Raw genomic sequence first — 13,659 nt, 5'->3', positions numbered from 1 at the left:
GAATGACATGGAATGACATGGAATGACATGGTATGACATGGAATGACATGGAATGACATGGAATGACATGGAATGACATGGAATGACATGGAATGACATGGAATGACATGGAATGACATGGAATGACATGGAATGACATGGAATGACATGGAATGACATGGAATGACATGGAATGACATGGAATGACATGGAATGACATGGAATGACATGGAATGACATGGAATGACATGGAATGACATGGAATGACATGGAATGACATGGAATGACATGGAATGACATGGAATGACATGGAATGACATGGAATGACATGGAATGACATGGAATGACATGGAATGACATGGAATGACATGGAATGACATGGAATGACATGGAATGACATGGAATGACATGGAATGACATGGAATGACATGGAATGATATGGAATGACATGGAATGACATGAAAGACGTGGTATTCTAAGAGTTTTACTTTAACAGGTAATAGATTTTAGTAGATAAATTTACCTTTACTACATTTTACTTTTTTCTAATATTTTCATAAGCAGGTTCTTTTTCCCGGAAGCAACAAGGTTTGGTTTCCCTTCAAACTATGCTGACCTTGATATGCTGCATTTATCATTTCAATAATATGTAAGTAGCACGCAATAAATTTTGAAAAAAAAAGGAATTTTCGTTCTTCATTTGTCTACTAATTCAACCAGGAGAGTAATTTTAGATAATTGATAAAGTTGATAAGAGATCTAAGATTATTGGGGAGTTAATTATATTACCAAACTCTTCAACATTAACTGTAATAGTCCCAAATTTAATATATTTATTAAAGGGCATAGGGTCCCAAATATGTAGGTATAGTTTCCACGTAAATGATCAGTATAGGCGTGGATGCATAGAAAAAGCAGCTTGCTTTTAGCGTTTTTAATTAGCTAAAGTGTCCGATATATAAAAAAAATATTAAATTATATACAACACTTGCAGCATTTTGCGGATATTGTTAAAATATACATCCAATTTATGAAAACACAAAAAGAATAATAATTGTCTGTTTTGGCGATTATTTTGACTTTTTTTTTAACTTTCTCTTTTTTAATGACTTCTGCAATTAGATTTTTTTACATTTAAATTCTCATTTTCAAATTCTTTCAGCAATTTCGTTGAGACTCCTTCTTCATAACTGTCTTTAGTTTTTCCATCTGTTTTTGCGTTAATGGTTTTTCTATGAATATTTTTAAATAAACCAATTTCTTATTTCAATTACTTAAAAAAACAAACCAAGTTTGCATTGAAAACCAATCCAATACTACAAATAAGAAATTGTTATTAGCAGCATTTTGATGGTGATTTCCAAGCTTAGTAAAAATTTCCAGGTTGACAACTAGCCAACATCGTCTCTCCAACAAAGTAGGCTAGATTGTGCTCACGATATAATCAGCTAAAACATGGAGCTTGTAACCGGGATCCTTTAAAAAGCAAATTAATGGAGTGGTTTTAATCTTTTTAAATTTTTGATTTTATATTTAAGATCAAAATTTCATAAAATCCGAAAAGTACTGCTGTAGCAAGCAATCCTTTCTTATATCGCCAATATTCAAGTTATATTAAAACGTTTTTAAATGGAAATTATTATGAAAATTATTTAATAAAATAAGGTAATGGTAACTCAACCTGTTTGGTGGAGGAGGAAACTATTAATGTTGCAAGTAAAATTTTTAAGGTTGCAAGGGTAACAAAAGTTGCAGGCAAACACGCAACCAATTTGAAATATCATTATGATAAAGATTATGAAGATTTAAAATAGTACTTTGATAAAGATGACAAAGATTCAAAGTATCTCTGTTGTAAAGTTGACAAAAATTTAAAATTTGGTTCTTTGGAACTTTGGTTCTCACTTCATAAATACTACTTCCACACTGCAAAAAATCTTTAAACAGGAATTTCAAAGGAATGCAAAATTTTCAGAGTTTTCCTTTAAAAGATTATTGAACTCTTGTACGCATCAAAATAATAGAGAATCGTTTAATACTATGAGAAAAGCTACCTCACACACCAATCCAAAAATGGTCCCAACCTAAATTTTGAGGACCAAAAAAACGACCAATGTGGCATTAATCTGCAAGGTCTCAGATATCACCAGATACAAAAATTAAAATCTAATCTCTATAGGCAAAGGAGAAAAACACAGTTAAAGTTATATAGCATTTTGCGCTGCTGATCGCATTTGGAGCACCGTTGTAAATCTATTTTATTGGTTTTTATCACTTTTGGGGTTTTAAAAATATGAAAACATTTTAAAAATTATCAAAAGCTCTTTACATATATGTGTTGGCTATAACGTACAGGGACCTAAAGTATGGGGTTAGGCAACTAAAGCCTATTTAAAAATAGACAACGGATGCTTTACTTTTTTATTCTAACCTTATTATTGACTATGGAAGTTTCAAATTTTAGCAGATGAAACCTTGTATCTTTCAGGCAAAATAATAGAAGCAAGATAACTTTTATCTGTGCTTTTAAAGATATAGTTCTTAAAGTAGGAATCTCGCCTTTGAAAAAACGGCCAAAATATAGGAGATTGTTGTGGTTTTTATGCTTTTTAAAGATTCAAAGTTACACCAAATAACTAATTTAGTAACAATATCATATGACTAGTGGGTATGGGATTCTATGGCTGTAAGACTTCACAATACATTTTGTGTGTGTATTAATATTAGTATCAATTTTTTTTATATAAATCAAATATGTGTAACTTTGCTGTGCTTTTATCTTTATATTGAAGTATCTCCTAAAATCTTTTAGTGCTTGGACCAAGTTTGTTCTACTATTTTAAAATGTGAAAACGAATGTTTCTTGTTTTCCGGGAAAAGCCATAACATCAAAGTAACTACATTCAAGCAGTCAACAGTCTAAACAACTAAAAAGATTTTTTAACAACACAACCTTATACTGAAGTTATTTTTCAAAGATCAGTTTTCTTACCACTGAAATACCATATAAAAGAAATACTCATTAAGGTTGTCGGCAATCTGTATGCTTCTTTTGTTTATTAAAATGTAACAGACATATCACTGATTTCATCAACAGAAGAATACTAGGTATTTTTTCTGGAAACTCCATTGATTTTAAGGATGATGGAGTTTTATCGGACATATGCAATTCCTGCAGAGCAATTGCACAAAAGCAAGTTCCCAAGCTACTTGAATATAACAAATTGATTATTTGACCACATACCAGGGGATTTGATTCTTAGTTGTTTAATTTGCTAGTTTGGCCAACTAAAAGTACATTTTACAAAGCTCACTTTTTCAACCGATCAAGCTTTAAATGAATAATCAAGAAGCCTTAATGAACTATTCTCAAACTGTCTCAGTGAAGTCAAAAGAGGAATAACATTTGATTATTCACTAGCCACCAAGTTTGAAAACTTAAAGAAAATAATAGCTACTGATTCCGGAACTGCTGAAAAAAATTCTTCCTCTGTAATAACTCAAAAGGTATCCTCCCCACAGGGCACAATTAGGTTGAGCAGAGAAAGTGGTAAAGCTTTAACTATCAATACAGGTCCCTTCAGAGTGCATATCAAGAACTTCTCTAACAACTTCGGATATGGTTCAAGTTCAAATCAATACTGGTCTTTCAAATAAAAAAACGCAAGAACTGGCTGTGACATTAACCAAGATTACAAATTCAAAAACTGTTGAAACAAAAATTAGGGAAAATTTTACAAAGAACAGGGAACTCCAAGAAACTTCAATTCCATTAGGATGCAATGTAAAGCATTCATTAAGAAAGAGAACGGAAAAATGTGCGCAAAGGAATATCATAATGTTGTTCATGCAGTGTTTAACCAGTGTTTTAGTATTCTTTCCTTGATGAAATCAGTAATATGTATGCTACATTTTGAAAAACAAAAGAAGCATACAGATTGCCGATAACCTTGATGAGGTTTTCTTTTATATGGTATTTCAGTGGTAAGAAAAGTGATCTTTGAAAAATAACTTCAATACAAGGTTGTGTTGTTGAAAAATCTTTTTAGTTGTTTAGACTGTTGACTGCTTAAATGTAATTACTTTGATGTTATGGCTTTTCCCAGAAAACAAGAAACTTTTGTTTTCACATTTTTAAATGCTAGACTAAACTTAGTCCAAGCAATAAAAGATTTTATGAGAAACTTCAATATAAAGATAAAAGCACAGCAAGGTTATACATATTTGGTTTATATAAAAAAACATGATACTAATATTAATTTTGAAGTTAATTTACAAATTCCCAAACAAATTTGAACTTAGAATTCTAAAGTAATTTTTGCAATACGTAAAAAAGTTGTTGGTATATCCAATTTAGGTATTTGCGTTTTATTAGTAAATCACTATTTACAATGGCCTGTATTTTTTGTAACACCCTTAACACGAAATATATTGAATTGAATTGAATTGAATATCAATCATTTAAAACAAAAACAATAAAGCAAATCTGTGGGTTTAAGAACTATAACATAAAGACGTTTTTATGTGTTTAAAATTCAAAACAACTATAAAAAAGCCTCAAACCATGTGTTTTCTCCCCCGTTTTTTATACAAGCCTAGACAAATAAAGCACCCTTTTTGTAAACAAAATACACACAAATGTAAAGTCTTCCAACCATAGAATCCCATATCCACTAGTCATATGATATTGTTACTAAATTAGTTATTTGGTGTAACTTTGAATCTTTAAAAAGCATAAAAACCACAAAAATCTCCTATATTTTGGCCGTTTTTTCATAGGCAAGATTCCTACTTTAAGAACTATATCTTTAAAAGCACAGATAAAAGTTATCTTGCTTCTATTATTTTGCCTGAAAGATAAAAGGCTTCATTTTGTTAAAATTTGAAACTTCCATAGTCAATAATAAGGTTAGAATAAAAACGTAAAGCATCCGTTAGTTCTTTTTAAATAGACTTTAATTGCCATACCCAATACTTTAGGTCCCTGTTCATAAACCACAAGTGTTGAATAGCCGGTTTTTTCTCAAGTTATAGCCAGCACATATGTGTAAAGAGTTTTTGATCATTTTTAAAATGTTTTCATATTTTTAAAACCCCAAAAGTGATAAAAACCAATAAAATAGATTTACAACGGTGCTCCAAATGCGATCAGCAGCGCAAAATGCTATATAACTTTAACTGTGTTTTTCTCCTTTGGCTATAGAGATTAGATTTTAATTTTTGTATCTGGTGATATCTGAGACCTTGCAGATTAATGCCCCATCGGTCCGATTTTGGATAGGTGTCTCTCAATGGAACAATTGTCAGAGCGCATAATAAGCTGAAATTTATTTTACAGAATTTTAAAAGTTTAGCAAAAAAGATAATGGTAATAAAAAAAAAAGAAGATCTTGGATGCAAGTGCCTACCTTTGTGTATGTAAGCATCATATGGACATTATAGGCAACTAACTAAACGAATACACTAACTGAAGATAGAAAAGTGATGAAACTGCAATACGTTTTAAACTGCAAAGATTTTTCATCAATAAAGTCATTGGAGGATTTTTTTACTCTATAAATGACCATCATCATTTTTTATTTTTCTTGCAACTATTTGTCATTAGGCTGTTGACCTCTGAAATATTCTTTAGATAAAAATGCTAAAAGCACGAGGCATCATCATTGTACATAAGTGATAAACGATATCATAGCTGTTACTAAAGCAGCCACTCGCTTTTTCTTAGTTTATTATTGTTATTCCTTAGCTTGAAAATATTGCTGTATTGTAGGGCATATAACCGGTTTTTTGAAACCGGCTTTAAACGTTTTTTTTTACTTCAGAAAAAAAAACGTCATTGGTTTGTTGTTAGCGGTTTTGCGGTTTTTTTAAATTAATATAATGAAAAACTTAAATATGCTTCTGCTGCATTTTTATTGAAACAAATAATTAATTGTATATTTTAAATGGATTTTGGCAATCCTTTGGTTTCCGTTTATTTTATATTTGCGGTGCTGCATCATGAAATTGAAGTATGATTTGAAGTCTAAAACATTTTTCCGAACTGGTTTAAAAATGGTCTTCACGGAAGAAATAAAGATTACCTCGTTTGGAAGCACTTTTTACACTGCAAAGAATTGGAGCAGGCCAAGTGCAAGAAATGTGACAAAGAGATGAAGAGCAAAGGAGGATCTACTTGTGAAATAAGAGCTCATTTGAAGACAAAGCATCACATTGACTTGCCTACGATTAAAATCTCGACGAAAAAAACGAAAAAACTCTCTAAAATTTAAAATTTCTTCAACGCAGAAAAAAATTTCCTTTCAGTGGCTATCCTAGAGCTAGAAGCTTGGGATGGAATTCCAGTTTGAGTCCTGTCAAAAAGTCAGAGATACAAGGTTCCAGCTGATGCAAATGCAGTTTGAGCCATTTTAATGAAGCAAGGAGTAGAAATCAAAACTATCCTCAAGAAACAATTTCAGGATCTAAGAAATTTGAATCATCTTTTTAGCTTAACTCTAGATGGATACATTTGTATGCGAAATGTACGTTATATGAATATCAACGTTCATGTTGAGGATCGTCATTGGAATCTTATCTTGGTGAGAACCTTTGGATTTATGCCAGCCGAAAAAGCAGTAGCTGTCGTGAAGAAAAAGCTTGATTAGTTTGGAATTGATGTTGATTCAGATGTTGTGGCTGCAACCACTGATGGAGCTTCAGTGATGATGGCAAATCCATTCTTCTAATTCACCAACTATGCCATACACATGGCATACGTTTGGCCATTTTTGAAGTCCTATATAAGGTTTCTAACCATTTGGAACTAATAGCAAATGACTTAATAATTGGTGGTGAGACTATATCCGATGGTGAACTAAGTGATAATGATGATAATTATCATAATATTGGGACTTAACTGGTAAATATAAATTTCAGGGGGCAATTAAACATAACACAGTCCTTTTTATCCTAACCCTAACTAAAGTATTCAGGTAAACAATGAAGATGCCAAACTTCCTGAGGTTCGACGAAACATTCCAAATCTTATTTCCAAAGTGAGGAGCTGTGTTCGACTGTTTCGTAAAAGTCCAGTTAAAAATGATGATGTACTACAGAAACACTTAAAAGCTATATTTATAAGAGAATATATGCTAATTCTTGATTCCAAAAAAAGAATGGAACAATTAAGTAGACATGATAAAACGCTTTGCTAAACTTAAAAAGTCAATCAAAAAAACTTTGATTTAAATATCAAGTGATATTCACTTCTCTGATTAAGAATTCACTGAGTTAGCTAGAATTACTTGCTGGCCTGGAACCTATGAAAATTAGAACTGATGGCCTTTGCAGACGAGATGCAACCTTGATAAGTGCAGGTGATGAAACAAAATTCATTTATAAGCATTTGAATAAGCAAAGATCTTCTATCAGCAAAGAGCTTATAGCATCATTTATTAAGCCTATGAAATAGAGAAGAAACTTGGAAGTTATGACTTTATTGTTATGTTTAATTAATCCTGATGATTGAAAACTAAAGTCCTGATGTATTTGGAATTCCACAAGTCAATCGGGCGTATCTGGCCGAAATAGGTGCTTATATTTTTTGCTGATTGTTTGAAAAAAATTGCAATTCTAAAGAGAACAATCAAGATTTACCCGATAATGGAATTTAAATATGTTATTTAATGCTTTAAAAGGTTAATGTGTCACCAGCGTAAAAGCAGAACGTTCATTTTAAGCAAGTGGTTTGTTTGTGATTAAACTTAGGACAAGCTTAAATGATGATACACTTGATATATTTTGTATGATGAGAGCATATTATTAGTTAAAAATAGGCAAAAAATATCAGTTTCTTTGGTTATTATAGTATTGAGATTATCAATGTTAGATAAATATAAATAAAGCTTTTTTTGCTTGCGTTTTAACCTTAAAAATTAAATAGTAAAAAACCGGTTTTTACCAGGATTTTTTCTCTAAAACCGCGGCTTTTTGGTAACCGGTTTTTTTGAAAGATAAACTAATTAATATCCCGTACTGCATTCCTTGCTTTAACGGGTAATTCCATGTCAAAACAACAAGGCGAGATAACCCACCATCTCAGAAATACTTGATTTTTGGCACAAACGCAGTTAATACCGTCGTTAGGAATAATCAAAAATAATTTGGAGCCAATTTCATTACTTTGAGAGTTATGGGTCTTTGAAGTTTGAGATTTTTTACATTTTTTTATTCTCCGCGCTCTTAGCAACGTCTATAGCAACACTTAAATGTTAAAGTATGCACAGTTACATTAACCATACGTTTACAAAATTTAATAGATATAGAAACTTTTGAAGAAAGAAATCAAAAGTCATTACCTAAAGTTATTAGATCTTATATTTGAATAAAAACTTTAAGATGAAAACCGGGTTTTTAACAATAATTTTTCAGTAAACATGTCTAGTTTAAGATTAATTGCAGAAAAGGTATGGATCTATTCATTCTAAATCTTTACAATAATGGTTTATATATAAATACCTGTAAGAGGCAAAAATTATTTCACTGTTTTTTAATGCACATCTATTTTTTTATTGTTTTATTTTTGCAATTTTATTTTTGCAATTTTATTTTTGCATTTTTATTTACCGTTTTGGTTATAACCTCCATATAGAGATTATAACTAAAACAAATTCTCACAATAAAATTATAATTTCTCACATAAGTATTATTATATATAATATTCAAATATTAGAACCATTTGCTCCATTTAGTTAATTAAACAAGAAACCAGAAATTCATTTTTATTTTGAAAATAAATAAGTGTAATAGCTATAATTACACTTATTTATTTTAAAATAAAGTTTTGATTATAATACTCATCTTAAAAATTATTATTTATTTAATGTTGGTTTTAGAAAAATAAAATATTGAAATTAAATATTTTTATAATGGCTGGAGCATCACAATGCTCCATTGGATTGATTTTAAAATCAAATTGTCACAAGTTAACATTTACAAACCACATTGGAGTAAAATTTTTTAAAGATTTAGCTCCAGATGAGCAACATTTAGTTGCGCTGAGGTCTGGTGTTTCTCATGTTTTGATTATTAACATATGTTTTCATCATCAAAAGTTCTATCTTGAGAAGTTCCCTGTGTTTCAGAATAAATGCTGTGATCCACTGTTAGTTCACAAAAGACCGTGCAAAGGTTAGTGAAGCTTGTCATAAAGTTTTTTATAAGTGTTACTTTGTCATAATTTTAAGATCTTTATGTTTGTTAATACTAGGCACATTTTATTTTATTACGTTATATTTTTTAATTTAGCATCTCTCAGAGAAGTCACGTTAAGAACTATAGCTTTAAACAACAGGTTCAATATTGTACCTGGTCATAAAATGTGTACAAATTGCTTAGTCCAATTAAAAGCTTCCACTGAAATTAATACTGATAACATTGATATTTCTGATGATTACGCAAATGAAAGTGTAAATAAAGAAAATGTATTTAACGTTCAACAAGAAGCTGATATAAATAAAAATAGACAAGAACTTTCGGATTGTCTCAGTATAATTGGCGTGTCACCAGTCAAGCTTCATGGAAAGCCATTTGCGAATCGTATGAGTATTGGGAAAAAAAAAGTTAAAACTATTACAACAGTTTTCAAAGAAAATTTATCAAGTTCTTTAAAAATTCCATTGACAGAAGTTGAAGTTTTTGATAATGAATATATTCTTGATTTAAAAAAAAAAGTTGTTCAGTTCGAAAAAATGTTAGTTTTGATGAAAGATAAACTTGAAAAATGCTGTTCATTTAGGGACAAAATTCAAATATTGACTTTGTGCCCACAAGAATGGTCAATCGAAGCAGCTAGTGAGTATTTTGGTGTTTCAAAATATCTAATTATAAAATCTAGATCTTTAGCAAAGAAGGAAGGAGTTCTTACAGTTCCACAATCTAAGCGAGGTAAAATGCTCCCTGATCAAATAAATACTTTAGTAAAAAACTTTTATGAAGATGATGAAAACTCTCGCCAGATGCCTGGTCAAAAGGATTTTGCAAGTGTTTGTTGGAAAGTCCATATGCAAAAGCGACTACTTTTATCAAGCTTAAAAGAGTTATTTGCTTCATTTAAAATTCGATATCCACATGTAAAGTTAGGTTTTTCCAAGTTTTGTGTTTTAAGACCTAAATGGTGTGTTTTGCCAAACTCATCAGGAACCCATTCTGTGTGCGTTTGTATCTACCATCAAAACATGAAGTTAATTCTCCTACCCATTAAAATTGATTACCATGAATTTATTTATTGTTTGTGATATGCAAAACAAAGAATGCATGTTACATCGATGTACACAATGTCCAAAAAATACATCTAAATTAGAAGAAAAGCTATTCGAACTAATAAGACAGTTTGAGGAAGAAGATACTATCGAATTTAACCAATGGGTTACTACTGATAGATCAGATTTAGTTATACAGCTTGCAAGCATACCAGATTATGTAAATATGGTGATGGAAAAACTAGTGAAGCTAACAGCGCATTCATATATTTCTAAATGCCAATCTAAATATTTAAAAAATCTTAAAGAAAAACTGCCATCAAATAGTGCAATAATTCTGGGAGATTTTGCAGAAAACTATAGTTTTGTTGTGCAGGATGAAGTACAAGGTTTTCATTGGAATTATCTTCCGTGCACGCTTCATCCAGTAGTTGTGCACTATAAAGAAAATCAAGTGTTGCATTCCACTTCATATTGGATTATATCAGATGATAAAAATCATGATGTACCAATGGTTTACGAGGTACAAAAATCAATTATCAATAATCTAAAGCAAAAGATACCCTGCATTGTAAATGTGATCTACTTTTCTGATGGCTGTTCATCTCAATATAAAAACTGCAAAAATATTTTTAATCTATGTCAGCATAAATCAGACTTTGGAATAGATGCAAAATAGGTTTTCTTTGCAACCAGCCATGGTAAGCAACCTTGTGATGGTATAGGAGGAACAGTTAAACGGCTTGTTGATAATGCTAGTTTTCAGAGAGTTTCTACAAATCAATCATTAAACTCGCGTGATATGTTTACATATTGCACTAACAACATCAAAGGTATAAACTTTATTTATATTTCAAGTGAAAGTTTGATAGAAACTAGATTATTACAATCTGAACGATTTAAAAATGTAAAAACAATACCAGGAACAAGAGACTTTCATGAATTTATTCCTGTATGTCAAAATGAAGATAAGATGAAATACTGCAGTGATGACACTATCCCTACCTTGACTTACAAGTTTAAAAATTGTGAGATGCAAAGTGATGTGCAAAGTTGATGTGGGATTTTAATTTATGCACCAACATGGCCCTTGAATCTTAAAAAACATTTGGTTGCTTCCTTTTATAAATTATTTCTTAGAATTGACAGTTTGTGTATGTCTATGATATGTATATGACAATATTTTTGCATTTGTTAAAAAATATCTCCTAACTTTGTTTTGTTTTACAGTCCAAAGAAAAACAAAGGAATATGTGAAGAAGTTCACTAATTTGTATAAAAATTTGTCAATTCATAAAAACATGGAATTCAAAGAATTAATGTGTTTTGATATTTAAAATTGAGTTTATTTATGGACATGGATACTATTTATGGACATGGATAGGTCATTAATATTGCATTTTTATACCTAAGTGAAAATACCTCTTATTTTTGACTAGCTCTGAGTGAAAATACCTGTTTTTAATATTTAAATATTTTTAATTGAGTTTATTAAATATGCATATTGTAGTTTTACACAAAAATAAGAACTCTTACTTTCTGGTTGTGCTTAAGCATAAATACCTATCAATTTTCTGTCTCAATCTCAATATTCTTTCAATCAAAAATAAAAATTAAATTTTTTAGATTTGTAAGTCAAAAAACAACTCAGTTTTTTGTTGTTTTTTTTATCTATTTATATATACTTTAAGAATATGAAGTTTGGAAATATATAGATAATAACCTTTTCTGTAATTCCTCTTATAGTAAGACTGTTTACTTTTAAATTTTATTAAAAACGCCAATTTTCTCTTTTTGATTTATTAATAAATAAAAAAAAGTATTATTTCTTAGTATAATTTTATGGTTTAGCATCTAATAATATGTGGAAAATTTCAAATTATGAAATAATATAGATAAGGTAACAACGTATGTATTGACATTTACTTGTTACTAAGGACGTTGCTTGAGGAGAGCATGATAAGTAAAAATGTTGCAAAGTTTTGAATTTTAAACGAGTATAACTTCTAAAATATTCCGATTTGTTTAAAACAACTTTGTGGAATTCTTTTTAGCCTAGTTAAGTATCTTTGTTACAAAAATTAAGTCAAGAGATAGTGGGTTATTTTTTTGAAATTTTGTTGTTGTTTTGACACAGAATTACCCTAACATGATTTTTTTAAGTATTTTAAAAATGTTTTTACAAATGTTTTTAAGGTTGCTGACAAAAACTTGTTCACCAACTTTTTTTAAGTTCTTTTTTGCTAACAATGAAAAGGAAGTCTAAAAAACATTGGTAAACAAGTTTGCATGAAAATTAAAAAATAGTTTTCACGCTGATTACAAATGATTAAAGTCCTGCATTATCTCTAACATAACTAAACGAATGTAACGGTACGTAATCATTAAAATTACGTTAATTGTACGAACGTATCGAAACGTAATTAAATTTTAGTTTTGTTAATTTTGTCCGCGAACGTAACTAAACGTAATTGACGTAACTAACAAAACTAAGAGAGGAGAGGTTGAGTGATTTTTCTACAAACAAATATTCACAGATATAAAGATAAATTTTTCAATAAACAAATATTCACAGATATAAATGTTAAACTTTGTTTACTTCAGAGATAAAAATGTGCTGTGATTTAAACTTTTAATTTGCAAATTTCTCACTCCTTCAAAATGAACAAAGGACCGAAAAACAAGAGAAATGTGGTCCTCTGGGACCACTTTGAAATATACAGTGCTGACAGTGACGGTATTCCAAGAGTGAAATCTAAGCACTGCCCAAATGCAATTTGCAGAAAAAAAAAAGGTTTTACAGCTGCCATGAGGACTCATCTACGAACTCAGCATCACAGCAAGTTTACAGAAATGATAAAACAACAGACTCAACGAAAAATGGAAGAACTAAACGACGAAGCTGATTTATGTGAAACCACTAAAGAAGCTGAAAATTTAGAAGCAGAAAATTCAACGTCAAAAAATTCTACAACCTCTTTACAAAGTGAAGGATTTCTTCCACCTGATCCAAAAAAGCCAAAATTTCCCAAAAGCCTTAATAAGTTTCATCCTGTCCCATGCCACTCAAGCATGAATTTTTTTCGCTCTAAGTATTCCTTGTTTGACCAGAGACAACTAGAGTTTGACTTGAACCTAATGAAGCTGTAGGTAGAATGTGATCTTCCATTCACATTTGTTCAGTCTAAGGGTTTCCAATCCTTTTGTTCAAAGTATCTTCCACGTCATCAACTGAAATCAGCATTAACCTTTTCAAGACAGAAACTCCCACTACTCTATGAAGAAGTGAAGAAGCATCTTTCATCTCAACTTGCTAACATTTTACCAACAACTTCTGGAGTATCCTTTACAACAGACTTGTGGACATCTAGAAATAATGAAGCCTACATCAGCATTTCACTTCATTTCATTGATGAGAATTTTGAGCTCCAGAGGATCA

At 30.3% G+C, this 13,659-nt stretch overlaps 1 pseudogene; it reads left to right on the top strand.

Annotated features, from left to right (window-relative positions):
* Nucleotides 1–8,870: 8,870 nt before the first annotated feature.
* Nucleotides 8,871–11,277, top strand: LOC149880465 (uncharacterized; annotated as a pseudogene).
* The last annotated feature ends 2,382 nt before the right edge of the window (nt 11,278–13,659 follow it).

Source organism: Hydra viridissima, unplaced genomic scaffold (genome assembly GCF_058129835.1).
Source record: "Hydra viridissima isolate aposymbiotic clone 2 unplaced genomic scaffold, HvirCarnegie_v1 scaffold_13, whole genome shotgun sequence".
In the NCBI taxonomy this organism is placed as follows: Eukaryota; Metazoa; Cnidaria; class Hydrozoa; order Anthoathecata; family Hydridae; genus Hydra; species Hydra viridissima.
The sequence above is the reverse complement of the archived record's forward strand: the minus strand, read 5'-3'. Positions and strand labels throughout refer to the sequence as shown.